The following is a 27,128-nucleotide window of genomic DNA, read 5'->3' as shown; positions in this document are numbered from 1 at the left end:
GCAGGGAAATGAATAAAAAAACTACTTTCTAAATGTACACGAGGGGACAGGGGTGAAGGCGGAAGTCCCATGGTAATAACAATTAAGAGGTGGACCTGGGACACAATATACAAAACCGGTGACATCTTAATTACAGGTGAATTTTTCTTTTGGTGGTAAAATGGGACGGCAAATGAAAGGGAGGAGGGGAGTAAAGGGAAAGAGAGTATGTGATGTGCCTGGTGTGGGGGGGGGGGGGGGGTTGGGGCGGGGGGAAGGTGACCCTGTGGTCTCAAAAAGATAATACAAGGGAATAGGTGAGGAGAAGGACAGAAGGAATGAAAACAGGGTGAGGAAAGGAGATCTTGCTTTGATGGTGGGAGAGAGTTCTATTGATGAATGCTCCTATAGATGAAGCAAGATGGTCTCAGAAGGGAGATTAATTGGCCTAGGAGATTAGATACTTGAAAAGTCTACTCTTCCTACCTAGGAGGAGAGTTGCAGCTCTTGGGACAAATAGCACATGAGAAGAATGTGAACCAAGGGAGGAGATTTTGAGGCAAAAGCTAATCAGAGGAACGGTGTAGATCAGTGCTGGGCAATATAATCAGGGACCACAGTTAGTGTGAGTCCCTGTGTTGGGACAGTGTTCTCTCTGACATCTAGAATAATTGGCATTGTTCATGGAAAAATCCATGAGGCAAGCTCCACAAAACAGTAGCAGAAACCACCTAGAGGGGAGATCCAGAATGGATACTTAGGAACCTTATTGCATGAAAAATACAGAGAAAAATGAGACACCAAAAAAATTGTAGAGGCCATAGATCAGAGAATGGGGTTCTAGAGGAGATGGAAAAAAAAAAAAAAGATGGATAATGAAGATAGTGAAAGAAATCATTTTTGGAACGGGACACCAAAAATAATATAAAAATCTACTGAATGAGACTAGCTGAAGGGGAAAAGGAGGAATCTACCTGACATACTGAGAGGAAAAAAGGGGAAAGAAAGAAGTACATAAACATATAAAATAGAGAAAAAGAAAAAATCAAAACCCAAAATGGAAAGAAGTAACAAACAAGAGAAGGAGATCAGAGGTGAAAGAAAGAAAGCCAAGGAGTACAGGGACGTTTTTAAAACTATTGAGGTAAAATTGAGGTAAAATAGTTGGAAGAATATAGTATTGTGTTTACAGTAGAAGAGAGAAAAAAAATCATAACTAAAATTACAAGCAGATAGAGAAAAAAATAGACCGAATTCTCATCACTTTAAATGTGGATATACTAAACAATTCAATAAAATAAAAAAGACTGCCACAAAAGAAAATAAGAATAAGGAAAAAACCTACAACCTGTTGCTTAAAAAAAAAATTTTAAAAAACAAAGAAATATACAAAATAAAACTGAGGAGATGTGAGGAAAAACTTACTACGCATGAAATTAACCCAAAAAAAAGGAGTTGTAATAGTGCTATCTTACAAAGCAAAAACAAACATTCAACACATAAAAAGGAATAAATAAGGAAACTATCTGATCCTGAAAGGAACCATAGATAACAAACTCATATCAATAATAAACTTATACACTCCAAATACCTTAGCATTCAACTTGAAAACAGAAAGATTATTTGAACTACAAGACAGACAGTAACATAGTAGTGGCAGGAAATTTCAATATCCCTTTCTCAGTTTTGGATAGGAAAGATAAACAAAAGGGAAAATACGGAACTGAACAAATTCCAGGAGAATAAGAATTAAAAGACTTATGATGTTTTCTAAATGAAACAGAAAAAGAATACATATATTTCTTAGCATCACATGAAGTTTTAACAAAGACCATCAACTGGGGCAGAGAGATATTTCAAAGAAATGAAGAAGTTGATAAAATTTTTACAAATTATAACATTATAAAAATAGTATTTGGTTCATCCAAATGGAGACTAAACAATAAAATCCAAAATAATAAGCAGATCAAAGAAAATATCATCGAAAGAATTAGTAACTATTTAAAAGAAAATTATAATGATGAAATAGCATACCAAAATTTCTGAGCTACAGTTAAAGCAGATCTCACGGAAAAAATAATATCCTTATAAACACACATTAAAAAACAGAAAAGAGAATTAATGAACTGCATATGCATTTTAAAATTAGAAAGCCAACTAATAATAATAACTAATAATCTACAATAAGCACAAATAAGAAAATATTAACAATTAGAAGGGAAATAGATAAATTGAAAACAAAAATATAAAAATGATAAAACTACAAGTTGGTTCTCTGAAAATACTTAATAAAACTGGTAAACTCTGAGCTAATTGATTCAAAAACATAGAGCAGAAAATCAAAATGATAATGAGCAAATGAGCAAGAAGAAATCAGAGCAAAGCCAAACAAAGTAAAAAAAAGAATAGTAAGAAGACCAAATCGAGATCTTAAATAGCTCAATCGATCTAACTATAAAGAAACTGCCAAAGTGGGCGGAGGGAAGGAGTTCTGGGAAGACTGGGGAGATCTACTGGTCCTGATAGATTCACAGAAAGTGAATCAAACTTTTAAAACAGCAATTGATACCCATACTTCACAAACTGTTTTAAAAACTGAGAAAGAAAGCACCCTACCAGAATTATTTTGAGACAAACATAGTTCTAATAACCGAAACCAAGGAAAGCTAAAACAGAAAACCAAAGGCCAATAATATCAATAATAAATATTTAGTCAAAAAAATTTCTTAATGAAATCCTATCAAATAGACTACAAAGATTTTTCCAAGAAATCTTTCATTATAAACAATGTGATTTATTCCGGGGATACAAAGATAGTTTGACATTAAAAATAAAATCATATCAAAACCTCAAACATCCAAAACCACATCATCATCTTAACAGATTTCCAAAAAAAAAAAGGCTTTGATAGAGTACAGCACTCTTGCTATAAAAAAAAAAGTCACCTCTACAAAGTGCACAGAGGAATTTTTTTTTAAATTTAAAAAGCATCTATTAAAAACCAAAAGCAAGTATCGAATACAATGGGGACCTTTTTCGATAAATACAGGAGTGCAGCAAGGATGCCAAAATGCTATCAACAGTAATAATATGAGAAAGAACTCAGCGTAAACATGAAGAAGAGATTAAAAACTATTCCTATTTGCTGACATGATGGTTTACATGGAAAATCCTAGGGGCAGCTAGGTTGTGCAGTAAATAGAGCACCTGCTCTGGAGTCAGGGGGACCTGAGTTCAAATCCCACCTCAGACACCCACTAGTTGCCTGACCCTTGGCAAGTCACTTAACCCCAATGCCCAAAAAAACAAAAAAACAACCCTAGGAAACCAACCAGATGCTAACTGAGACAATTAATAGTTACAGCAAAGCTGCAGGCTACAAAATAAATCCTCAAAAATCAACAGCATTTCTGTATAACAATAACAAAATAAAAATTGCAAAAATAGAGAAATTCAATTTCAAGTAACTACAAAATGTATAAAATATCTGGAAACCAGCATACCAAACAAAGCACACAAGACTTGTATGGATTCAATTACAAGGTGCTCCTTAAAAAAACAAAAGACAATTTAAATAGCTAGAGGAAAATGCGGCATTAATGGATAGGCTATGCTAATAAAAATAACAATATTATCAAAATCAATTTACATGTGTAATGCTATACCAATCCAATTTATAAAAGGACACTTTAAAGAACTTGATAAAATAATTAAATTCATTTAGAAAAATTAAAAAATCTAGGGAAATGATGAAGAGAAGTAGGGATGAAGGGAGAATGACACTTCTAGACTTCAGACTACATTATAAAGCAGCAGTCATCAAAACCATCTAGGATTAGTTAAAAAACAGAGACACAGATCAGTGAAACAGAAAAGAGAATAAAAAACAACAGTACTCAAAACTGCTGAGAAAACTGAAAAGTAGTCTGGCAGAAATCAGGTACAGATCAACACCTTACGTAATATTCCATGATACACTCAAATGAATATACAATCTTAATATTAAAGGTATTATAAAAATCCAAGGTAAACAGATACCTCTTGCAGCTATGAATAGATGTATTCTTAACCAAAGGCAATTACAAAAGATAAAATAACTTTGATTTACCTAAAACTGAAAAGCTTCTGCACAGACAAAATTAATGCAACTAAGATATGAAGAGAGGTGGATGAAAAGGAAAAAAAAAATACATAAGTTTCTTTGATAAGGTACCAAAGGCATATAAGCAATTAGTAAACATGCTTAAGAATAAGTCATTCCCCCAACAGATAAATGGTCAAAAGATATGAACAAACAGTTCTCAAAAGAATTTTACTAAGTATTCACAAGCACATGGAAAAAAAAGCTCCAAATCATTAATAAGAGAAATGCAAATCCTTTTGAGGTTTCACCTCACACCCTGCAAACAGACAAAAATGACCAATAATGGCAATAATGATGGTGGAGTTGTGGAACGATAAGGCAATTTAGAATTATGCAAATAGCAGCCAAAAATCGACCTTTCGAACCAGAGATTCTATTACTCAAAATATTTATAGCAACATTTTTTTATATAATAATGAAGAAGTGGAAACAATGCAGATGCCCATCAATTTAGGAACGACAAAAATCATGGCACATGAATGTAATGGAATATTACTATGCTGTAAGAAATGAAGTATGTAATGAATGCAGAGAATCATGTAAACATCTACATGAACTGATGCAGAGTGAAGTAGAGCCAAAAAGAAACTACATACACAGTAACTACAATACTGTGCATTAAAAAAAAAACCCACAACACTCAAAAAAAAATCAAAAGTAAAAATGTAACAAAACTGAAGATCAAGCAAGAGTCAAATAAAAAGTTATAAGAAAACACCCTCAAAATGCCCCTATATAGAGGTGGGAAATCCACAAGTGTTACACATTAGATATGTTCTCAGACTTTTTTAATGGATCAATCAGTTGTGCAGATTTTTTTCCTCTCCTAAAAAAATACAGTTTTCACTATATTATCATACAGGATGGCTCTCTTGGAGGGGGTGGGGAAGTGATACTTGTAATAACTATGATGATCTAAGAAACCAAATACATCAATAAAATTTTATGAAAAAAGCCTACTATAATAGTATCGGTGAAAGCTGCTGAGAGCCTGAATTAGGGTTGTGGCTGGGCAAGAAAAAGGGACATATGAGAGCAGTTGTGAAGGTAGGAACAACAGGATTTGGCAACAGGTTAGCTGTACGGTGTGAGTGAGAGAAAGGAATAGAGACTAACCCTGAAATAAGTAATAAGAAACTTTAGAAAGGGGGAAATTTGGGGGAAAAGATGAGGTTTGGCCACATTGAATTTGAGATGCCTAGAGGATATCCAATTCAAGGCATTTAAGAGGTAGAGGGAGCGAAATGGATGAAGAACCAGCAAAAGATACAGAGGGGGAGAAATCAAACAGGTAGGAGTAAGTACTACTAGGAGAGAGCATGAAAACCTTGAAAGAAGAGAATACAAAGCAGAAAGGTGGTTAACAGTGTCAAATGCTGAAGTCAATTAAGAGGAGGACTGATAAAGGGCCAATAGATCAGGTAATTAAATGAGCACTGGTGACTTTGGACAAGTAGTTTCAGTTGGATGATCTCAGACTGAAAAACAGATCTGCAGATCATTTAGAAAAGAATAAGAATGAATATAGATAGCTTTTTCAAGGAGGTTAGCCACAATGAGGAAGAAATAGGACAACAGCTAGCAGGACAGTAGGATCAAATGAGGATTTTTTTTTTAAGGATGGGAGAGACATGGATATATTTTCAGAAACAGGACAGAAGCCAGCAGAGAGAGATTAAAGATAGGAGAGTATGTGGAGAGGATAGTTGCGCATGTGAATACACAGGGAATTCACTTCTTATTAGAAAAAAAAATATAAAGAAGATAGAAGTAAAGGCAAATACAATGAGCACAGTATGTAAGCATATCAGGAGTACTAAAGCTCAGAAGGTGCTAAAGCTAACAAGAAAAAAATAAGGGTTTTGTTGGCTTTTTTTTATCTATAATGAGGAAAAACAGCAGAATCAATCAAAAGCATAGAATAAAGAAAATCTAATGCTGCTTCGGATGGATGAAATGATAATGACTGACAAAAAAGAAAGCACATTTGTTCAATTGTTATTTTGAGTCTATTTTTTCTTACAAAGAAAATTACTTTTGCACTGGAAAGAGAATAAAAATGGCTAGCAGGGAAGTGATCCCCAAAGTAAGCCAGGAGAGTATGTGAACATACTGCCTGTGAATTTCAGGTCCTTCTACTCAATCAACAATCAAGACATTTATTCCCTACTAACACTATACCAAGCATGGAGGATAAAAATGTAAAGTATGAAACAATCCTTTTCAAAAAATTTACAAATGGGGAGAAAACAAATATATACATTATTATAAATACTGAGTGTCCTGAAAGTCTTAATTTTAGCTTTAAAAGCTTAAATATTAGCTTTCATAGCTTTGGGGACACCCTGTGTGCTCCTGACAGAATTCTCTAAAAAATATATATATATTAAAAAGATGGTTAGTGAACATCTGGAAAAGAAAGCATACCCTCTCCTGTGACAAGTCCACTTTCTATCCATCTGTAATTCTTACAGAGCTTACTAGATTCAATGTATATGATTCTGGTATTAAATAAAAATAAGCCTTTGTCTTCACAGGAAACTTGGGATCGCTAAAATCACTCTGTAATTTCTCAAAAATAATGTAGCTCTCTCACCAAAGGTGTTCACTAATGTGACAGAGAAGGTCAACTGCTGAGTTCAAGAAAAAGAAGAATTTCCGTTGATGTTAAGATCGTCCAGGTTCTCTTATTCACATATGAAATTGTGCTGACTGCCTTAAGTCCTGAAACACCACACAGCCTCCTGGAAGAGATCTGTAATTACGCTGTAATGCCAGGGCAATACCCACAGCAGCCACTAGGAATTTGCATGCATATTTCCAGAATAAATCAAAAAATATTTTTCTCTTCTTCAAAAGCAAAACTTTCTCTTTCTCTTTCTCTCTCTCTCTCTCTCTGCCTCCCTCCCTCCCTCCCTCTCTCTCTCTGCCTCCCTCCCTCCCTCTCTCTCTCTGCCTCCCTCTCTCCCTCTCTCTCTCTTTCTCTCTCTCTCTCTCCCTCCCTCCCTCTCCCTCCTTCCCTCCCTCCCTCTCTCTCTCCCTCCCTCCCTCCCTCCCTCCTTGGCCAAGCTCCTCCCAGTCTGAGCTCCATGTGACTCAGGCTCCATAGCCTGCCAGGGAAGATACTCCTATTCTATTAACATTACGTACTCATACAAGTCTGGTATTTCTTTCACACAGGAAAAGTCAAATGGATGAACAATGCTTATTGCCCAGCTTACCTGCATTTAGATGGACAACCTATTGAACTTGTCCATCATTATGCATATCTGGGACAGACAATACAGACACAAAACATATTGGATCCAGAGTCGAACAAAGAGGATGGAAAATAAATCCCCAAAAGTCAGCATTTTATATAATGATATCCAAAACCAAGAGGAAACAATAGAATAAGAAATCTCATTTAAGACTATAAAATGCAGAAAAATATCTAGAAGTTGGTCTGCCAATACATACTCAAAGAATATATATGTAATTAAAATATTTTTAATGAAAAATTTAAAGGGAGGAATATTTATTTCTCATGATTGCCCTATGTTGATAAATATATGAATGAGAACACTACTGAAATAAATTTAAAGATTTAGCTCTTTAACAACTACCAAGTGATTATACATTACAAAGCTAGACAAATAATAACAAGATTCAGTTGAAGGATCAAAAGTCTAAAATCTCAAGGGAAATAATAGGAGAAAAACAGGAATGAAGGAAAAATAGCATTTACAGACCTTAAACTATATAATAAATCAGCAGTTAATCTAAAGTGCTCAGAACTGGTTAAAAAACAGAAAAGTAAGGTCAGTGGGACAGACTAGATAGGCAAAAATCATAAACACAACGTGTTTAATAAACCCAAGAGCATATGCTGCTTAGAGAAGGACTTTGACAAGAACTTGTAGGAAACTAAGCAGTTTGGTAAAAAAGTTTTAAAGACTGGCATCTTATATCACACACCACAAGAAAGCTCTAAATGTATAAGCAAGTGAAATATAAAAGTTCACAACACCAATAAAGAAGGGCATGGGAGGTGGTGGGTGGGGGAGTGGATAGAAATACCTTTCACAAATATGGCTAGGAGAAGAATTTTTAACTAAAAAAGAAATAGAGTAGGTCACAAAAGATAAAATAATTTCCATCACATGAAATTGTGTCAAACTTTTTGCATGAACAAAATGAGTGTACCTAGGATAAGAATGAAAACTGTCAAATGAAGAAATATCTTTATATATCCAATGGAGAATTAACATAAATATACAATGATTCCCCAAAAATTTTAGTGCAGTTTTAAGCTAAGCACCAAAGAGACATTTACTAAGTAGTCAAAGAGTTCTCCCAAAGAAAAACCACCATATGCAAAATTACTAAAAATCATTTAAAAATGCAAAATAAAACAAGTCCCAGCTAAATTCTATCTTCCACAGGAAATCTTTCTCAGAACCTTTTAATTCTAGTGCCTCCCCACTTATAATTACTTCCTATTTATCCTGTTTATAGCTTGTCTGTTCATACCTGGTTGTTATCTCTTCCAATAAATGGTGAGGGGTCAGGAACCATATTTTTCTCTTTTTTTTTCTGAAGTTTTAACTCCCAGCAAATTGAGAACAAAGAGAAAGATAGGGGCCAGAACTGTGATCCCAATGGCATAGGGAATGACTAAGTGGGAAATTACCTCTACCAGTGAAGGTCAGCATCTTCTCTGCAACCATTTAATGACTTAAAGAAATTACGTGGAGCACTAAGAGGTTCTGTGATTTGCCCAGGATCACAAACTGGGAATACATGAGTAGTAAGACTTGAACTCAAGTTTTTCAGCTTTTTGGTCAGCTCTCTATCCCCTATGCCACATGGACTTTCAAATGAAGATGACAAAAGATGGAACTGGCTGATGTTACAAGGGTGTTAGGAAAGACAGGCATACTGATACACTGCTGGCAGAGCCAGAAAACTGTTCAATCATATGGAAAATATTTTGGAATTATACTTTTAAAAAAGACATTAAAATATCATACCTTACAATTTAGACATCTTCCTGACATGCATATGCCCCAAAGACGTCAAAAAAAGGAAAAAAGGGTTCCATGTACATACCAAATACTCCTATCAACACAAAGAGCTGGAAACAAAGTGATAACTATTGACTGCAAAATACCTAAATAACTTAGGATATATAAATGTAATGGAATTATTAATGTACTAAAAAATTATGAATGTGAAAAATTCAGAGCAACATAGGAATTAATAGAGTAAAACAGAACAATATACACACTAACTACAGCAATGTAAATGTAAAGCACAGAAGTGAACATTGCATAGTTATAATCATTAAACTTGGCCCCTGAGAAGACACGAGAAAAGAAAGGTACCATCTTCCATTTTTGGAAGAAGAAAGGGACTATGAGTACAAAATTCTGTATATGAATTCCAACACAGTTTGTGTATTGGGTAGTATTGCTGAATTGTTCAGAAATCTTGGATACCAAGGAATGCTCACTGAGTAGGGCAAGGAGAGGCACGGTTTAAAAAAAAAAAAAAAGATTGTTATATAAAAGAAAAAGCTACCAATAAAACAAACAAGCCATTCTGTCCTATCCTTATTTCTTTGAATGAAACATATATGTACCAGGTACAGTACACTAAGCACTGAGGAAATAAATACAAAAGTGAGAGAGCTCCTGCCTTCCAGAAGCCCACATTCTAATAGGGGGAGACAACTAATATAAGAGACAAGACTACTGGTCTAGGGAATCACAGGAAAAGTACAATGATCCATTAAGCAAGTTAATCAACAATACCACCTTTCCAGAAGCAATGGTGGTATTCATCTAAGGACAAAGTTTCTAAAATGACAGATAAGTTTCCCTAGATTTCAGCAAAATGTTAGGTGGAGAAAAAAAGGAGGTAAGGAATCAAGTAGGTGATCAAGATGACAGCAAAATTAGGGGATTTTGGAACTGATTCAATAGCTTCCCCCAAAAGAACAGTCATTAAGTTTGATGTCCACCTGAGGCCTCCAGAGGAACACTCCAGGGATCTATTTATGTGTGACCTTGTCCTCTTAAACACTTTTATCAATATCTGACTAAAAACATAAATAGCATGCTTTCTAATTTGCAGATTTATTCCAAATAAGCCTAAGAGAAAACTAATAAAGTGGATGACAAACTGAGAATTCAAAACTACACAGAAAAACTAGAATATTGAGTCAAAATGATATGATGAAATATTAATAGGGATAAATGCAGTTTTATACAGAATTTAAAACTTAAATTCATAAGCACAAGATATATATATATATATATATGTGTGTGTGTATATATATGTGTATATATATATATATATATATATATATATATATGGATAGAACACAGTTTCTCTCAAAAAGATCTGAGAATTTTAATGGACTCACTACAAGCCACGAGTTACATGGCAGCTAAAACACTAACAGTGTATAGCTTTCAGGAATAAGAAGAAAATTCATGCTGTCCTCTGCCCTAGTTAGACATCCAGAATATATATTCAGTTCATAACCAGGTAACAGAATTTAGAAAGAACACTGTTAAGCTGGAACATCAAGAAAAAAACAGCCAAGAAAGCTAAGAGACTTGACTCCATGTCATATGACAAATTAAATAACCGAAGACAATTAGAGAAGATTCCAGGGACATGGTAGTTATCATTCGAATGCTATTATGTGGAAGAGAATTTATATGTGTTCTGGGATCAGAACTAGGTGCAACAGGTGGATTTTACAAAGAATTTAGGGTTGAATTTTAAAGAAAAACTTCTCAATGACTAGTAACACAAAAGTGGAATGGTCTGCTTTATAAAGGGATGAATCACTTTACTAGAAGTCTTCAAGGAAAAGCAGAATGGCCTTTTGTATACAAAACAGAAGAGAATTTTTCAGGTAAATGTTGGACTACACAGTCTTTGAGTTCTCTTTCAAAAGTTCTATGAATAATATTTGATATTTCTTTGGCACTTTGAATACTCCTTGATGATAGGGGATGCCTCATTCTTGCCTTTTTGTAGCTATTATCTAGTACTGTGCACTGAATAGAAGGGACACTTAACATTTGTTGAATTTTTTTGTAGAAATATCTGTACCATTTAGTCTCATCATTGAAGATGAATATTTTCAATTGCAAAATTCCTTTGCAAACTTATCAAAGAAGCAAAATATTCAATATGAAACTTATCTGAATTTGTTGTATTTATTTTTTATATATTTTGCATCTACACACACACACACACACACGTTATTTCCACATTTTTATCTTTGTATGATCACCTCCTGATACAGAATTACTACGTAGTAGGTGGTAAATAAAGGCTTATTATTTATTAAATGACATTCATTTATCTACATGTAAATTTTCCAAATAAAATCTTATTCCATTAAAAGTAAAAATTTTCATTTTCATTTTAATAATGTTCTAAAATGTCAGCCAGTAAGCATTAAGTATTTACTGCATACCAAGCACTGGAGATACACAAAAAAAGCAAAAGACGTTGCCCTCATAATCTGATGAGGGCGACAAGCATATATGTACAAAAAAGCCATAAACAAGATAAATAGGAAGTAATTAAAAGTAGGAAGGTACTAAAATTAAAAGGGTTTGAGAAAGGTTTCCAGTAGAAAATAGGACTTTAGCTGTAACATGAAGGAATCCAGGTAAGTCAAGAGGGCAGAGTTGAGGAGGGAGAGCATTCTAGATATGGACACGGGTCAGAGAAAACTCCCAGAACCTAGAGATGGAACGTCTTACACATGGAACAGTAAGGAGACCAGTGGCACTGGATCAAATAACACATGTGGATATAAGGTGTAAGAAGACAAGAAAGGTATGAGGAGGTGTGTGGATTATGGAGCACTTTGAACATCAAAAAGACAAATTTTATATTTGATCCTGTAAGGGATAGGGAACCACCAGAGTCTATTGATCAGGGAGGTAACATGGTCCCTCCTGTGCATTAAAAAAAATCACTTTGTCCTTTGAATGGAAGATAGATTATAGTGGGGAGAGAGACCTGAGGTAGATAGAACCATCAGCAGGTTATTACAGTAAGTCCAGATGTGAAGTGATGACCGCTTGTACCTGAGTGCGGCAGTATCTGAGGAGAGGAGGGGGTTGTATTCAAGAGATGTTGCAAAGATGAAAATGACAGGCTGTGGCAACATTGAATATGGGGTATGAAAGAGAGAATAGAGACCATGATGACTCCAAGCTTGTGAGACTGAGGAACTAGGAGGATGGTTATATCTTCAACAGTAAGAGGGAAGTTTGGAGGAGGGGAGAGTTTAGAGGAAAAGATTCTAAATTCAGTTTAGGAGAATGTTGAGATTAAGAGATCTACAAGACATTCAATTCAAGATGTCTAAAAGGCAGTTGGAGATGTAAGAATGAAAGTCAACAGAGAAATTATGGCAGGATAAGGCAGAGATGGTAATTAAATCCATGAAAGTTGATGAGATAGATCACCAAGTGAAATAGTATAGCTGCAGAAAAGAAGGCGGTTTACAGCTGTGAGGGTTGGGAAGAAGGAGCTGTGGAAGGATGAGGAGGGGATGAAAAGCTTTGGAAAAGCTGCTATGGAAAGTGGGATGGTGAGTTGATAATGGACTCAGTATTGAATGATTGCCAAGAAGCAATAAGAGCCCAGCTAGGATTGTATAACATAAATTTGTCATGGATTCATTCAGAATGATTGTATAATTTTTTTCCCCTTTGGTCAGCAGCAAGTTGTAGGAGTAAAGCCAGGGGATGATAGCAGTAATCCAAGGCGAAGGCCTGGCAGTGAGCAATATGGTAGGGTAGTGGGAGGAAGTCCTCTTCAAGACAAGAGGACAACGTAGAATCAAATTGGCTCACCAAGAGGTTAAGACTGGGAAAAGAGCAGAGTGACTGGTGCAGGAATGACGGCCTGAGAGAAAACTGAGGACTGGAGGTATGGATAAAAAATAGGGTATGATAAGGGAAGGTAGATAAGTGAATTTCAGAATTCTTGAAGTGGTGCACATGTGGATAAAGGGCAAGATCAAGAGTATGACTATATGTATGGGGAGGAGTAGTTCGTGTGATGTTTGTAGGCTGAGGAAGAAGTTAGCGTGTTTGAGAGAGAGCCAATATGTATACTGAGGTCCCCTAGCATGAGGACTGGAGTTAAAGAGAGACAAATTGTGAGCCTGGTACTGAATTTACTGAGGAAAGAAAGGGACTTAGATGTCTATGGACAACAGTTATCAGGATTCTGACTAGCTGGTAAATGTAGTCCATGCTTTCTTGTCTTATTAAACTAAAGTATAATGAACTTTCTAATGACCCAGTCACCATTATGAGCAATCAAAAAAGCTAATGTGGTTTTTTTTTTGGCTGAATTAACAGCAGAACAAGAATAAGGATAACCTACTATACTGCTCCCTGGTCAGACCACATATGGAATACTGTATTCCATTCTGAGTGCTGCATTTTAGAAAAGACAAGAATAAGCTATGGGGGAAGGAGAAGAATGACCAAGATGGTGAGGGGACTAGAAATTATACCATATTAAGAGTCATTTTGAAAAAGAAAAGTCTTAAGGGAGAGGTGATAATTGTCTTCAAATATTTTAAGTGCTGTCATGTGAAAGAGGAATAAGATGTTGTGTCCAGCCCCATGGACAAAACTAGAAACTGAAGGCAGAAGTTGCAAAGATGTAAGCTGTATTTCTAGGCCTGTCTAGAAGTGAAATCAGCTACCTTATGAGTTAAAGATGGATGACATTTTTAGGGTACTTTGAAGAGTTATAACAGGAATACCTTCTGAGAAATGGTTTGAACTAAACGGTAAATATGCTTCTTTCTAAGATTCTGTAACCTTACTGTAATACTGTATGCCAGAGATAACTGAAGTATGTAATGACTGTCTGCTCCTATGTTGAATAGATCCAGCCTCTTGGGGGTTTGAGGAGGAGGTATGGGGGGAGGAAGAAGGCAAATTATCTGATTTTTATAGTTTTTCTGTCTCTTTCCTGCCTTTCTCTTCTAATTAACTCTTAAAACTGCTTCCAACTTAGGATAGCATAAGTGTTACAACTGTACGTGAAATACGAATAAATAAATCCTGAAGGCTTTCCTATAAGCTGTATGTGCCAGGTCTATATTCCAATGACATCCAAAGAAAGGCAAAAGAACATATTTGTACAAAACTATTTATAACAGCTCTTTCTGTGGTGGCTAAGAATTGGTAATAGAAGGGATGCCCATCAATTGGGGAATGGCTAAACAATTTGTGGTATATGATTGCAATGGAATATTGTGCTATAAGAAATGACTAGCAGAGAAGGATTTCAGAAAAACCTGGAAAGACATGAACGGATACATAGTAAAGTGAACAGAACCAGAAGAACATAGTAAAAGTAATACTGTTAGATGAAAAACTGTAATGACTTAGCTATTTTCAGCAATGCAATGATCCAAATCAATCCCAAGGGACTATGATGTACACTATCCAACCTCCAAAGAAAGAATTGATAATGATTGAATACTGACTGATGCATACTATTTTTCACTTTCATTTTTTTCTTTTGAGTGTTCTTGTACAAAATGACTAATATGAAAATGTTCTACAGAATTACATTTTGCTTATTATCTCAGGGAAGGGGGAAGAGAGGGAGGGATAGAATTTGGAACTCAAAACTTTAAATAAAAACGTTAAAAAATTGGAAAAAATAAGTAAGCTGTATGAAGTTTGCTATATGAACTCTGTGACTTTTGACCACTTAGTCGTCTTTTGGGGGCTTACTTCCTGGTTCTTAAGTCATGGTACATATAGTTTATGTTGCCAATAAGTAACCTCCATACAAGTCTGGTATTACTGTCATTGGAAAACTACAGTAACAAAAAAACTTAAGTGCTTAAATTTAAGAAATGCTAAGGAAAATTTTAAGTCCTGTGCATTTAATATACTTACAGGGACTACATAAAAAGATGAGAAATACTGAAAAACAAATGCAAAAAAAAAACTTTCACTGTTTCGGGAAGAGCGGCTCCTTTGAACTAACTGGGAAGCCGTTATTAATTCATACTTTATGAGAAACAACTGAAAATACCCAGATTCCAAGGTCCTTTAAATCTGATAGAGCAATGTAGCCATTATAACCCTTCCAATGATTACAAAGTTTGACTTATCTTTAAAAGGAACAATTTGCAAGAACAGAAAATGGTAAAATTACATCTACTTCATTCAAAATAGCAGTCTAAAAATGTCTCCATAATAAACACTTCCTACCTTGCTTATAAATATCAATTTTGATAAGATACAGTGTTGAAAAAGAAGGTAAGAAAAATAATTTTGTATTATCCTCTTCCAGATCTTCAGCTTAGAACACTCCTCACTTATCATTAACATTCTACTTCTTGATATTTAATCACATAAAACTTCAAATAAGTAAAAATCAAATTCCTTATATTTACACAGAAAGAGTAGTTCTTTTAAACTAATGAAGGCTAAAATGAAATTAAAGAAATAATGTTCATTAAGAAAATACTTAATATAAAAAAAAAAGTCCATCCAAGCTGTGAATTGGTCTGGTCATTCTAGAAAGCAATTTGAAACTATGCCCAAAGAGTTATTAAACTGTGCATACTCTTTGATACAACAATACAACTACTTAGCTTATATTCATTAAAGGAATCAAAGAGGAAAAGGACCTATGTATGCAAAAATATTTACAGCAGTTCTTTTCGTAGCAGTAGGAAACAATGAGGCTGTCTTTTAGGGAATGGCTAATTAAATTACGGTTTACATATGTAATGGCATATTATTGTGCCATAAGAAATGACGAAATAGATAGTTTCAAAGGAAGCTGGAAAGACCTCTGTGAACTGATGCAACGCGGAGATAACCAGAAAGATTTGTACAATGACAACATTGTGGAGAAAAACAACTTTGAAAGACTTTAGAATTCTAATCAATGTTATAACAAACCAGGAGTCCATAAGACTAAAGACAAAATGCACCACTCATCTCTTATACAAAATGCTGAGACACACAGTACATATATTTTCACATATGGCTAATGTGGAAATTTATTTTTCTGGACCATGCATATTTATGACAACAGGTTTTTCTCTGGTATTCTTCTGGCTAGGGGGGAGGGAGGAGTAATCAAAGGAACAGATTACAAATACATGGGAAAATAAATTTCTTTTCAAAAGCTTCCCCAAATCATTAATATTATACATCTTCAAACTGAGGGTGCTATCAGCTTAATCAAAACAATGTCATTAGGAAATACAAAAATGCAAAAATAGATAGGAAAAAATACAAACCAAAAAATTTTCATCTTTTAAGTTCTTTCAGGTTTGCTAAAGTCACAGACTTAGAAGTGCTGTCGAATAAGGAATAGAAATAAAGCTTTCGAATTTCACTGATAAAAATCAACCAAATTTCATATTCTCTCTAGCCCTAGACAAGAAGGTTCCACTCAATCATATGAAAAAATAGGAAAGCATGTAGTCTTTCTGAGAACTATGAAATTAGTTAATAAAATTCCTCGGTGATTAAGCACTAACATTGGTATCATAATTTCAAATGAACCTATGTAGTGCTTTGAAAACCAAAGCATAACATAGCAAAAATTCATAACGCTCTTGGAGTTGATTTCATACTAATAACTGTGACATCCTTAGGGTTCTCGTCAGCATGCTTTAGTTCTGCTTTCATATAAAGGAAACTTTATTATTTGCAGTCTGCCCTAAACTTCAGAGACATTAGAATTAGTGGGAAATCTAATTAGCTCTTTAAAATATTGATACCAAAATCTGCATACTTTCTCACGAGACACAACTGTTACCAACAAGTCCAAAACTGAAAGGTCCTTTGCAATTAGAATTTTTTCTATTAAGCCTACTCACTTTGCTGAATATAAAATGCCATAGGGAAAAACCCATGAGAAAAGACAGTTCAAATACCAGTTTGCAGTAATTTTTTTACAATAATGCAAATATATCATAAGACACAAATTAAATATTGTTTTCTCAGATTTATAAATCTTCCTTTGTAATCTGAGGCACCTCATATTAGCTATACACCAAGACACTCAGTCATAGGCTAAATTCAATCCCCATCACACTTCAAACTTGCTATGTTGTCACACAGGATAACAGTAACAAACTAGGAATTTCCATTTCATTTTTTCAGTGCTTAAACATCAGTTAAGTTTGTACATTAAGAAAAAATGTAAATACAGTTTTATATCTTTTATCAGCAAACTCACAGAAAAATGAAATCGTTACAAAGAGGTAAGACAGTGACACCTCCCTGACAAAATATAATAAGTAACTAAAGCCAAATATTATTTTAAATTATACATTTCAGCAGACACTACCAGGGATGTTGGAAGAACAAAGGAGATATAAATGCTGTTGTTGCAATTAAAATAAAACCTACATAATCAAACTACTACAAGGGGTTAATTAGTAACCTATATCAGAATCACAGTATCAGAGAATCTCCAAGTTAGAAGGGACCCTCTGCAAACATTTAGTCCTATCCATACCTGAACAAAAATTCTCAATACTACCCAAGTAATAGTCACCCAACTTTTCCACGAAGACCTCCAGTAGTGGAACCTACTACCTCCCTAGTAGTATTTGATTCCTGCCTAGAGTGCACATCTGGTGATATAACAGTAATTACACATTATACTTTTCCCAAACTGTGCCTACTTTTCCTGCCAGTCCTTCAACAAGGAAATATTTTACTTTATTTTCCCAGCAACTTAACCAAGAGGCACCAATTAATGCATTTTTTTTAAACTAATCTAAGATAGAAAACTGTGCAGAGAAAGAAGCCGAGTTCTATTGCTCACTATCTAGATGACCTTAGTCAAATCATTTAAACTTTCTAGACCTGCATCCTCATCTGCAAAATTTGAGGGTTGAACTTAATAATAAATCTATGATTCTAAAATACTAAATCTGGACGTCTGAGTATTCCTAAATAATTTAAAATACTATTAACAGACACTAGATTAGTAAGTTTAAAAACATTACTTCATTTAATTCATGTCTCACACATGCACACACACATACACAAAGTATATTCTGTTGTCAGAAAACATGATTCTGGAGTTACAAGCATGCAAAGAAAAAACATCTTATGGGAAAACAAACAATAGACAAAGTTTTTTTCCCTACATTAACAAAACACAGCACTCATTTTAGGGAAATATCATAACCAAATTTTTTATAATCCAATATATTAAAAAAAAAAAGCAGATCCAATTAGCATGATTTAATCATCTGGAAAACAAAGGAACTCAACTTCATTCATCCTCCCCCACTTACGTATCAGTAAGACAAGGGAAAAAATATAACAGCAGGCATTCAAAGCAACTATCTTTGGGGTTATTCCACATCAAATTCTGGTTTCTATGTTTCTGAAAATGGAAAAAACAAGTCATCTGTTCCTACCCAGGTCACTGAAGAAACAGTAATATTTTAAAAACAGAATTCCAGAAAGCATATCAAAGATAATTTACAATCAGTGTGGCATTTTCATAGCATGAAATATGTAAATATTGTGGCACAGCTTGTGGGTAGTTACATGATCACTTTATTTGCTACATATACCAAAACTCAGCTCCTCGTTGAAACTTTAATACAGTAATAAAAAATATAAAGAAATTCAACTGCAAAGTACTAAAAACGTTTTGTGAGCCATTAACCAGAAGAGAAATAAGAGACTCATATTACTAAAGCTTCCACTAAGTCATTTGATTTAAACTGTAGTAGTCAAAAAAAGAAAACTTGGATGTTGTATTAAGTGTTTAAGATACTGAGATAATGTTACAGACCTTTTTTCAAAAAAAATGAATGAACATGTTTGAAAGTCAGGTAGACAATTCTTTCATTTAGTTCTTCAAAAAAGCATTATCATTCTCATATTTTATTTAATCTCTGGTTAAAAGGTATTTATTTAGATAGTTTTGTGCTTCATAAAATGGATAGTGTGTAACCAATGTAATTAAAGCAGTGAAAGCTAACCCATGATCTTTTTGTCTCTGGACTGACTTCATATATGCATAAATACATTTTTAAAAATTTATAGTGTACAGGATGCTCATGTGAGTAAGAGATTTCATATAAATTCTACTTATGTCACACAGAAGGAGAGACTAAAATATCTACTGCCTATTTCCCTAAAGATGCTTGTCATCAAGAAACATTCCTTCATTAATTCAAATTATAAAATTCCATCAAGTCTACACTACAGATCATGTACATCACAAGCTAAGTCTTTAGGTATGCATTCATATAAAGGTAAGATAACCACAATATTTTTCCTCATTCTTTTCTGAGAGCAACCTTTTTAAAAAAACCTGTGTAGAAAAGCATTTTCCTGTTGATGCCATATTTTGGTCATAAATTATGGGCTTCCAAAAGGTTAAAAAAAAAAAGCTTTACTCTGGTATTGATTCAAAGGGATTATTATGAGTTTCTTGTTCTTTCTGAAGGAGTGAGTGCAAAAAAATTACTGGGATCAGATACATACATTCCCAGTCATGTAATCATTTTGCTGTAGCAACTACTATACAATATACATCTCTAATCTCCTTGTTCTTCAGCATCTCCAGAAACAGAACTATCTCATTTATCCACGCTGACATCAACTCTCCACACAAAGCAACCAGAAAATTCAGAACGCAAATTTCAAGGTCTGATAACTTTAAAAGCAACCTTTCTCCTGGGTGTACACACATATGCACACACGAAAAGCGATGAGACAGGATTTATACCGCCTGTCTTTAAACACAGTTACCGTCCAACAACTAAGCCCCTTACTCATACACATCCATTACAGATTGGGCTTTGAGGGCATTATTTTCCTATCTGAGCAGCATACTAGAGAGGAGGGAGAGGCGATGGATGTGAGTGCAGTGATTGTGTGTGTGTGTGTGTGTGTGTGTGTGTGTGTATACGTTTCTATGTCACACACACACGGCCACCCAATTACTTTTTCCCCTTTCTTCTAGCTCGGCGCACCCCAGCTCTCGGCTCCCACTCGCTAGCTAATAATAATGATGAGAAGAACGATCTCCTGTTACCTCTCAAGGCTCGGGCACCAGGAGGCATACCCAAAGGAAGCAGCCCTAGATGCCTACGACTCCCTGCACAAGAAAAACACACCCAAAATGTACAGTCGGAGCTTCCACGGGAGGGTGTGTGTGTGTTGGGCCAGGGGAGCCTCGCCCTGGGGGCAGGGAAGGTCCTCACCTGCCGGCCCCCTCGGCCCCGGGGGGCTGCCCCTGACAGGCTGGGCCCCCGGCCCGCCCGCTGGCTCCCCTCGCGCCCCAGCCCCCAGGAGCTGTCCCGGGAAGACTCCCTAGGCCCGGCCCGGGCCGCTGTCAGACCCGGCCCCCGCCGCTGGGAGCGGCTTGCGGCCGGGCCCGCACCGAGCCTCCCCCGGCCCGGGCGCCCAGGAAAGCGGCGGCGGCGGCGGCGGCCGCGCCTCCTCCGGGGCCCTCAGCTCCGGGCCTCGCCCCTTCCCTTAAGTTAGGACCCCCGCGCCCCGGCTCGGGCTGCGGACGGTGGGCACGACATTTCCCCCCCCACCCCCTCCCCGCCATCTCGCCGGCGGAGGGGACGTCCCACCCCCCACCTGCCGCCCCCCGCCCGGGCGCTCCCTGGTTACCGTCAAGAGCCCGGACTCCGCCATCCTCCTCCTTCCTCCTCCTCCTCTACAGAAGCGGCGCTACCCAACCGCCGCCCCCCGCCCCCCCACCTCTCGCCCCGCCCCGGCCCCGGCCCCCCCTACACACACCGCTCCAGCGGGGCCCTCCTCATAGCCCCGCCCGCCGGCGTACAACGTCACCGGCCCACGAGGGGGGCGGGAGTGCGGGCTGGAAGGCGGGGTCATCCAGGGGGAACGGGTGGCAGAAGTCCTCCAATAACAACGTCGCATTAGCGTCCTTACGGTCCCTCCGTTCCCTTCCGGACTTACGAAGCTCGGTCTCCTGTCCACTAGGTGGCGCTGCCTCTCTGTCTCGGGTCATAGAGTTACTTCTCTGATAAAGGTAGAGCGACACCCTGCCCAACTTGGCGTCGAAGCCGCAGCGGCCATATTTAATAATGGAAAAAAGGACAACGACGGGGGGGGGGGGCTGAACTCTCTTCCAGCTTCCGGTCACACGCCTTACGCTTTCCCTTCGCCCAGCCTCCCCGTTTCCCGGGGCAACGGCTGATGGGTCGGGAAAGTGACCGGTGGGTGATGAGATGGCCCAAGAAAGGAACGCCCAGATGACCGGACGTTCTGCTTCAGACTTGTCACTCTCAGCCCTGTCGGAAGCAGGTGTTCACACACTCGGGTCGCGCAGCTGCAGGCGTCTCGTGCCCTTACCTGGATGGACTAACTAGAGCGCGGGGCTGGGAAGCCTATCCCAACCGGAAGTCGTCTCCCTGCCTTCCGGGTTAGGAGCGCAGAGGGTTCTGCAGCCGTAGTTCCCCTCCCCCAGGGGGCGCCCAGACCTGAGCAGGATTGGAAGCCGCAGGTGAGTCCGTCCCGGGGCCTGGGGGAGCCGAAGGTCAGTGCCGGACCCGCCGGACTTTCGGAGGAGGAGGAGGAAGAGGAGACGGGCGGGGGAGCTACTGAGCGCCAGCCCCGTTGGATGGGCGGCTCCTGTCTTCCGGTGGGAGGGCGGGCCGCCGCTTGGGCCGCTCCCAGCTCCCCGCCTGCCTCCGAGGCTGCCCCGGGAGGGTCAGCCCCGCCTCCCCGAAGCGCCCCATTCTGGGAAGGCGATTCCCCGCCCACCCCCCGCCGCCGCTGCCCGGGAGCCCGGGGGCGGGGCCGGGAGGCCGCGTCTGAGGAGTTACGGGGACAGAGTGACCCCCATGTGCCCCCTGCCTCCAGGGAGGTGTTGGGGACGCCCGGTGAGCGGGGCGAGGGGAGGGGCGTCGTAGCAGGCTTCCCACCCTGCCCCCGAGGTCCCGAGAGGGCCCGCGCCTCCTGCCCCTTGCCGAGCTGGGGCTGGGGGAAGGCTCCAATAGCTTTGGTTTTCCACGCTCCCCCTCGTCCTTCGGAGACAGCGAAGCGCCCTCCCCGCAGTGTCCGCTTGTACCGGGAGCGCCTCGTTGTGTGCTGGGGGAGACTTAGGGAGCGGGCCTCGGGCGGCAGCGGGGCGGGGCTGGGAGGGGGCTCGGGCCGGGCTGGCATGGCCCCATCTGCTCGCAGGATGAAAGGGTGAGATTTCTAATCCCCCTTCCAGCACCGAGGTCCAGCGCTTACTGCTGGGGCTGAGAGGAGGGAGGAGGTATTTCTAATTGGGAGGATGAGAGAGTGCTTCACGGAGGATCAGCAGGATTTCGATTTGAGGTGGAAATAGAAAAGTGGTAAGGGACACGTTCCAAATGGAAGGAAGAGCAGAAGCAGAGAAACGGGGGGATGGAGATTGCGGGAGGCAGGGCGGTGTGGTGAACCGCCCATCCTTTGTACTGGACCCCCCACTGCCTCCGTCACTCCTTGATATTTGAAACTGGTGCAAACCCTAATCCCTCTCCAGGCTTCTTATCCTACCTGTAGAAAAGGGGTAATTGCACTAAAAAGCGCTTCCCAGTCTTATTCTCGGAATATGTGGAGGTGTGGCCAGAATTCTGGAGGGCCTGGAATGCTGGCTGAGCAGTTTGAACTTTATTCCCCCTGGACAATAGAAAACCATTGAAGTGTCTGTTTTGACCTAAAGGAGTGGTGTGATCTGAAATTTGCTTTAGGAAAATTAATCTAGAAGCAAGGAAAATGAACGAGGGTAAAGATTGGAAGCGGAGAAACCAGCTAGGAATGGTTTTAGTAGACTAGGGATGAGGTGATGTGAGCTTCCACCAGGGTGGTGGCAAGGAGAATAAGTGAAGAAATATTATGAAATTAGAGTCACTTAGAAAAAAGACTTTGAGAGAACTTATGCACTCGTGTTGTCTTTGGCCCCCACTTCTCTCATGGTATCCTAATTTTTTTCTTTATCCGTTTCTGTTAAGCCATTGGAGTCTATCAACAAAGCATCTAGTACATATTTACTACGTGCCTTTGCTAGTTTTGGTGAATGTAAATAACTGGACAGTTCCCACTTTCAAAGAGCTAGCATTCTGAGAGGAGACAATTTCATATATGAGTATGTAGAGAATAAATATGAAAGCGAACAAGGTCAACTTAGAGACGAGAGGAGACTAGCAGTTTCTGGGATCAGGAAAGAATTCATGTGGAAGACAGTGCTTGAGGCAAAAGAAGAGAAATTCTAGGAGGCCGAGGTGAGGAGAGTTGAGAGGTACAGAGACAGGAAATAAGAGTGCTCTGCATTAGGAACAGCAAGAAGATCAGTTTGGCTGTCAAAAAGAGTGCAGAAAGGAGAGTAACATAAAATGCTGGAAAGGCAGATTGAAACCAGGTTATAAAAAGCTTTCAGGGGGAAACAGAAGTTTATATTTTATCTTAAAGGTAATAGGTAGTCATTGGAGTTGATTGACTAAGGGAATTAAGTTATCAAATCTACACCAAAAAAACCATTTGAACAGTTGTGTGGAGCTTATAGCAGTTAGGAGGAAAGTCTTGCAAATGTCTAGGCCAAGGTGTTATGAATTCTAAATAAGGTAGTAGCTGTGTGAGAAGACAGAAAGGGGTTCAAGTGCAAGAGATTTGGAAGAAGTAGAAACAGTAAAATTTGGTAAATGATAGGATATGTGGGCTAAAATGGAAGGAGGAGTTAAGGATAATTTTATGGTTATGATATCTGGGAGACCGGAAGAATGATGGTACCTTTGAGAGAAATAGAGAATTTTGGAAGAGGGGTTAGCTTAGGGGGAAAGATAACTAGTTTTGTTTTGGGCATGTTAAGTTTGAGACGTTTCTAAGACGTACAAAACATAGTTAGTTATGCAGGACTGAAACTCTGGAAGAAACCTAGGCAGGAGTAAATCTGAATCATCTGACTAGAGATGATAATTAGATTCTGATAAATTGATAACATCCCGAAGAGATGATGGTGTACTTTGGTGAAAATCCACAGTTAGTTGTGATATGGATGAAGAGCCAGCAAAGGAAACTGAGAAGTGGTCACACTGGTAAGAGAACCTGGAAAGAGTAATGTCAGGAGAACACATACAGGAAAGAGAATATGTTCATAGTAATGTCAAATGCATCACAAAAGAAAGTCAAGAAGGACTGAGAAAATTTCTTGCAAACATTAAGATCCAGTATGAAGTTTTGGATCTTGCCACAGAACTTTATGGTTTTAGGAAGAATTAAGCACACCCCACTGCACCCCCTTTAAAATATCTGGAGTTCCTTGGTAGTATTGTGTCTATACTCTTGTCACTTTTCTAGCTGAATCCTTAAATCTAAAATAAATACCCAGGAAAACAACTACAACTCCTAGTTAACTGGTCAACTAAAAGTTGGTCAGTAGTTATTGAAGACCCTAACCTATCATACACTGAACATGTGCTGCACTGGAGTCTCATACCTCCATGCCTTTGTTCTAGCTTTTTTATATGGTTAGAATGCTCTTTTTTCTCATTGCCTATTGAATTTCTACCATCCAAACTCAGTTCCATCTCTGACCCTTTTCCCTGCTGCCACTCTTTTTCCTTGGCCCCCAGTTGTTTGCAAGTTTTCCCTTAGAGCTCACTTATCACTTTATTTCATTATTCTGTAATCTCTCATGTAATATTATGCGTTATAGCTATCTGCCAGGGTAACCTCACCCTACTATACTTTTAACTCTTTGATAGCAGAGACTTTTATCGTAATTTTGTTATTTTCCCTGTTTCTCATATCAGAGACAGCTATATTCAGCAGTGGATAGAACACTGGACCTGGAGTCAGGAATATCTGACTTCAGATTCCACCTCCATCAACTTGTTAGCTATGTGACCCTGGGCAAGTCACTTACCCTCTGTTTACCTCAGCTTTCTCATCTGTAAAATGGGAAGAATAATAATAGCACTTAACCTCCTAGAGTTGTTGTGAGGATAAAATGAGAAAATATTTGTAAAGTCCTTTGCTATATAAATGCTAGCTATTATTATTTAAAAAAAAATTTCTTTATTATACCTGCTATGTATCATTTGTACTATATACTGTGCACATTGTCACTTACCTTTTTTTTAAAATCCAAAACATGGCGGGGGAGGGCCCAAGGGGCAAGAACTAAACCTATGATTTCATTACTACAGGGAATTTTTAGCAAGGAAGCTTCCTCCACCATAGTAATGGAAGCCCTCCCTGCAACTTAGAACCTTAGAGAGTTTCTAGGGTATTGAAAGTTTAAATTACTTGTTTGGGGTCACACAACCAGTCTGTGTTAAAAGCAGGACTTGACCCTAGGTTCCCTAGACTCTGAGGAGAGCTCTCAATCTACTATTCCATTGTGCCTCCAGAATTTCTAGATAGGAAAATGACTTTTCTTTACTTTGATAAGTCACCCTGTGACGTCATAGAGAGAAAATTTTCTGGACCCTTGAGGGCCTTTTCCAACTTAACTGAATATATTCACTATTCTTTTTAAGTCTGTCCAGCACTTAAATATATGTCATATGCATGTACTCTATCTGTGAAGAGTGTTCTGTAGAAAACTAGCTTGTCCCCTCAGGTAGCAGAGCATTTACTCTTCCTGTCTCCACCTGTAAAGTTTGTATTTTCACCCTCTATTAGCCATAAAAGCTGCCTCCCTTCAGCAAAGTATTCCTTCATTACATTGCATCATCTCTGGGTGTAGGCAGTCTGTAGCAAAATGTACTGGTGTCAGCATTGTTTCACCATTTCTGTAGGCCTCTTAGAAGCCTGTAGGCTGTTGTTAAAAGATGTGTGGGCTCTGCAATTCAAAATGTGATGAATTTTGTTATCAAAGTAGATATCGAGGTAAACCACTAGCCTAGTCAGATTTCAGCTTGGGCAATGATATTCTTCCATCTGAAATTTCTTGCAGTTTTACTTGGGCCTGATGTATTTATGATAACCTCTTAGTACTGGAAGTCAGGTTGTACTCCAAAATTGCTATATTGTATTTTTGTAATGTCTAATAAACACCAAGACAATTCTATATTAGGAGTTGGTCAAGCCACTGAGATGAGAGCATTCTTTGCTTGATAGGCATAAAAGTTTGAGGAATTTATCACACAGTCGCTCTAAATTTCTGTCCTATAATCTTGAGACTAAAGTTATAATAAGAAAGACACCTGTATGGTTAGAATAGCCTTAGAGAAGAAAGATGTAAAATATCTATAATTAAATTTGCCAGCAAACCAGGCATGAGAAAACTTATTTGTTAAAGGTAGGCTAATTGCTATAGATCTGTAAAGCAAATTAAAACTCCCATTAGAACAATAAACATGTAGTTCTGGATCAATCCAGGTCAACCATTCAATTCATCCAAAGCTTAAAAATCTCATCATGATGTTAGAGCCTTTCCAGACTTTAAATGCTACAATCACAAGTAACCAGAAGCCTTTGTTGGTAGAAAGCTGTTGATAACTAGCGTGTTTTCCTCCTGAGATTTATCTTTTCTGTTCTTTGGTCATTTCAGTTCAACAAATTAAAAACAAGGGTCCCTGACCTCAAAGTAGCTGATCTGCTGTGGGGGAGGGGAGATGAGAAGGGAGAAAGGAATAGAACATATACATAGTTAAGTAAATAGAAATGATTTTGAAGGGAATGGAGAAAAAAGTGGAAGAGGACAGGAAAGGCCTTGGTGGTGTAGTCAGTGAGTGGTGCTTGAGCTGGGCCCAGAAACAGACTGGAAGCTAGGAATCTCCAGCTTCTCAGCTTAGCTCCACCGAGAGGCCAGGATGAGGAAAGAGTGGGAAATGTCATCATAAATTTGGGAATAGCCAGCGACACTGAGGGTGAGCATGTTATTTCAACATCTTCAGATTTGGAGTGAACTTTATTCTCACTGAAGATTAATGTCTTCACCTGTGGCTTCTAAATAAAGTTCATAGAAAATGCTGTTCAGTAGGAATAGGGCATATGAT

At 38.3% G+C, this 27,128-nt stretch overlaps 2 protein-coding genes across 9 annotated transcripts in view; one reads left to right on the top strand and one right to left on the bottom strand.

The window, feature by feature from the left end:
* The window catches only part of SHOC2 (SHOC2 leucine rich repeat scaffold protein), a 185,762-nt gene extending 164,116 nt beyond the window's left edge, over positions 1 to 21,646 (bottom strand). For 2 of the 7 annotated variants that reach the window (XM_072622224.1, XM_072622184.1), the window contains exon 1: positions 21,511 to 21,646. The gene's annotated coding sequence lies outside the window, so the exon portion shown is untranslated. Of the gene's footprint in view, positions 1 to 20,805; positions 20,895 to 20,932 lie in introns of those variants that run through there. The other 5 variants (XM_072622194.1, XM_072622231.1, XM_072622203.1 and 2 more) reach the window with 4 other exon arrangements.
* BBIP1 (BBSome interacting protein 1) overlaps positions 21,524 to 27,128 on the top strand; it is a 34,951-nt gene continuing 29,346 nt past the window's right edge. Inside the window, exon 1 of one of the 2 annotated variants that reach the window (XM_072622318.1) lies at positions 21,524 to 21,661. The gene's annotated coding sequence lies outside the window, so the exon portion shown is untranslated. Of the gene's footprint in view, positions 21,662 to 21,908; positions 22,041 to 27,128 lie in introns of those variants that run through there. The other variant, XM_072622324.1, reaches the window with a different exon arrangement.

This window comes from Notamacropus eugenii, chromosome 1 (genome assembly GCF_028372415.1).
Source record: "Notamacropus eugenii isolate mMacEug1 chromosome 1, mMacEug1.pri_v2, whole genome shotgun sequence".
Classification (NCBI taxonomy): domain Eukaryota; kingdom Metazoa; phylum Chordata; class Mammalia; order Diprotodontia; family Macropodidae; genus Notamacropus; species Notamacropus eugenii.
The sequence above is the reverse complement of the archived record's forward strand: the minus strand, read 5'-3'. Positions and strand labels throughout refer to the sequence as shown.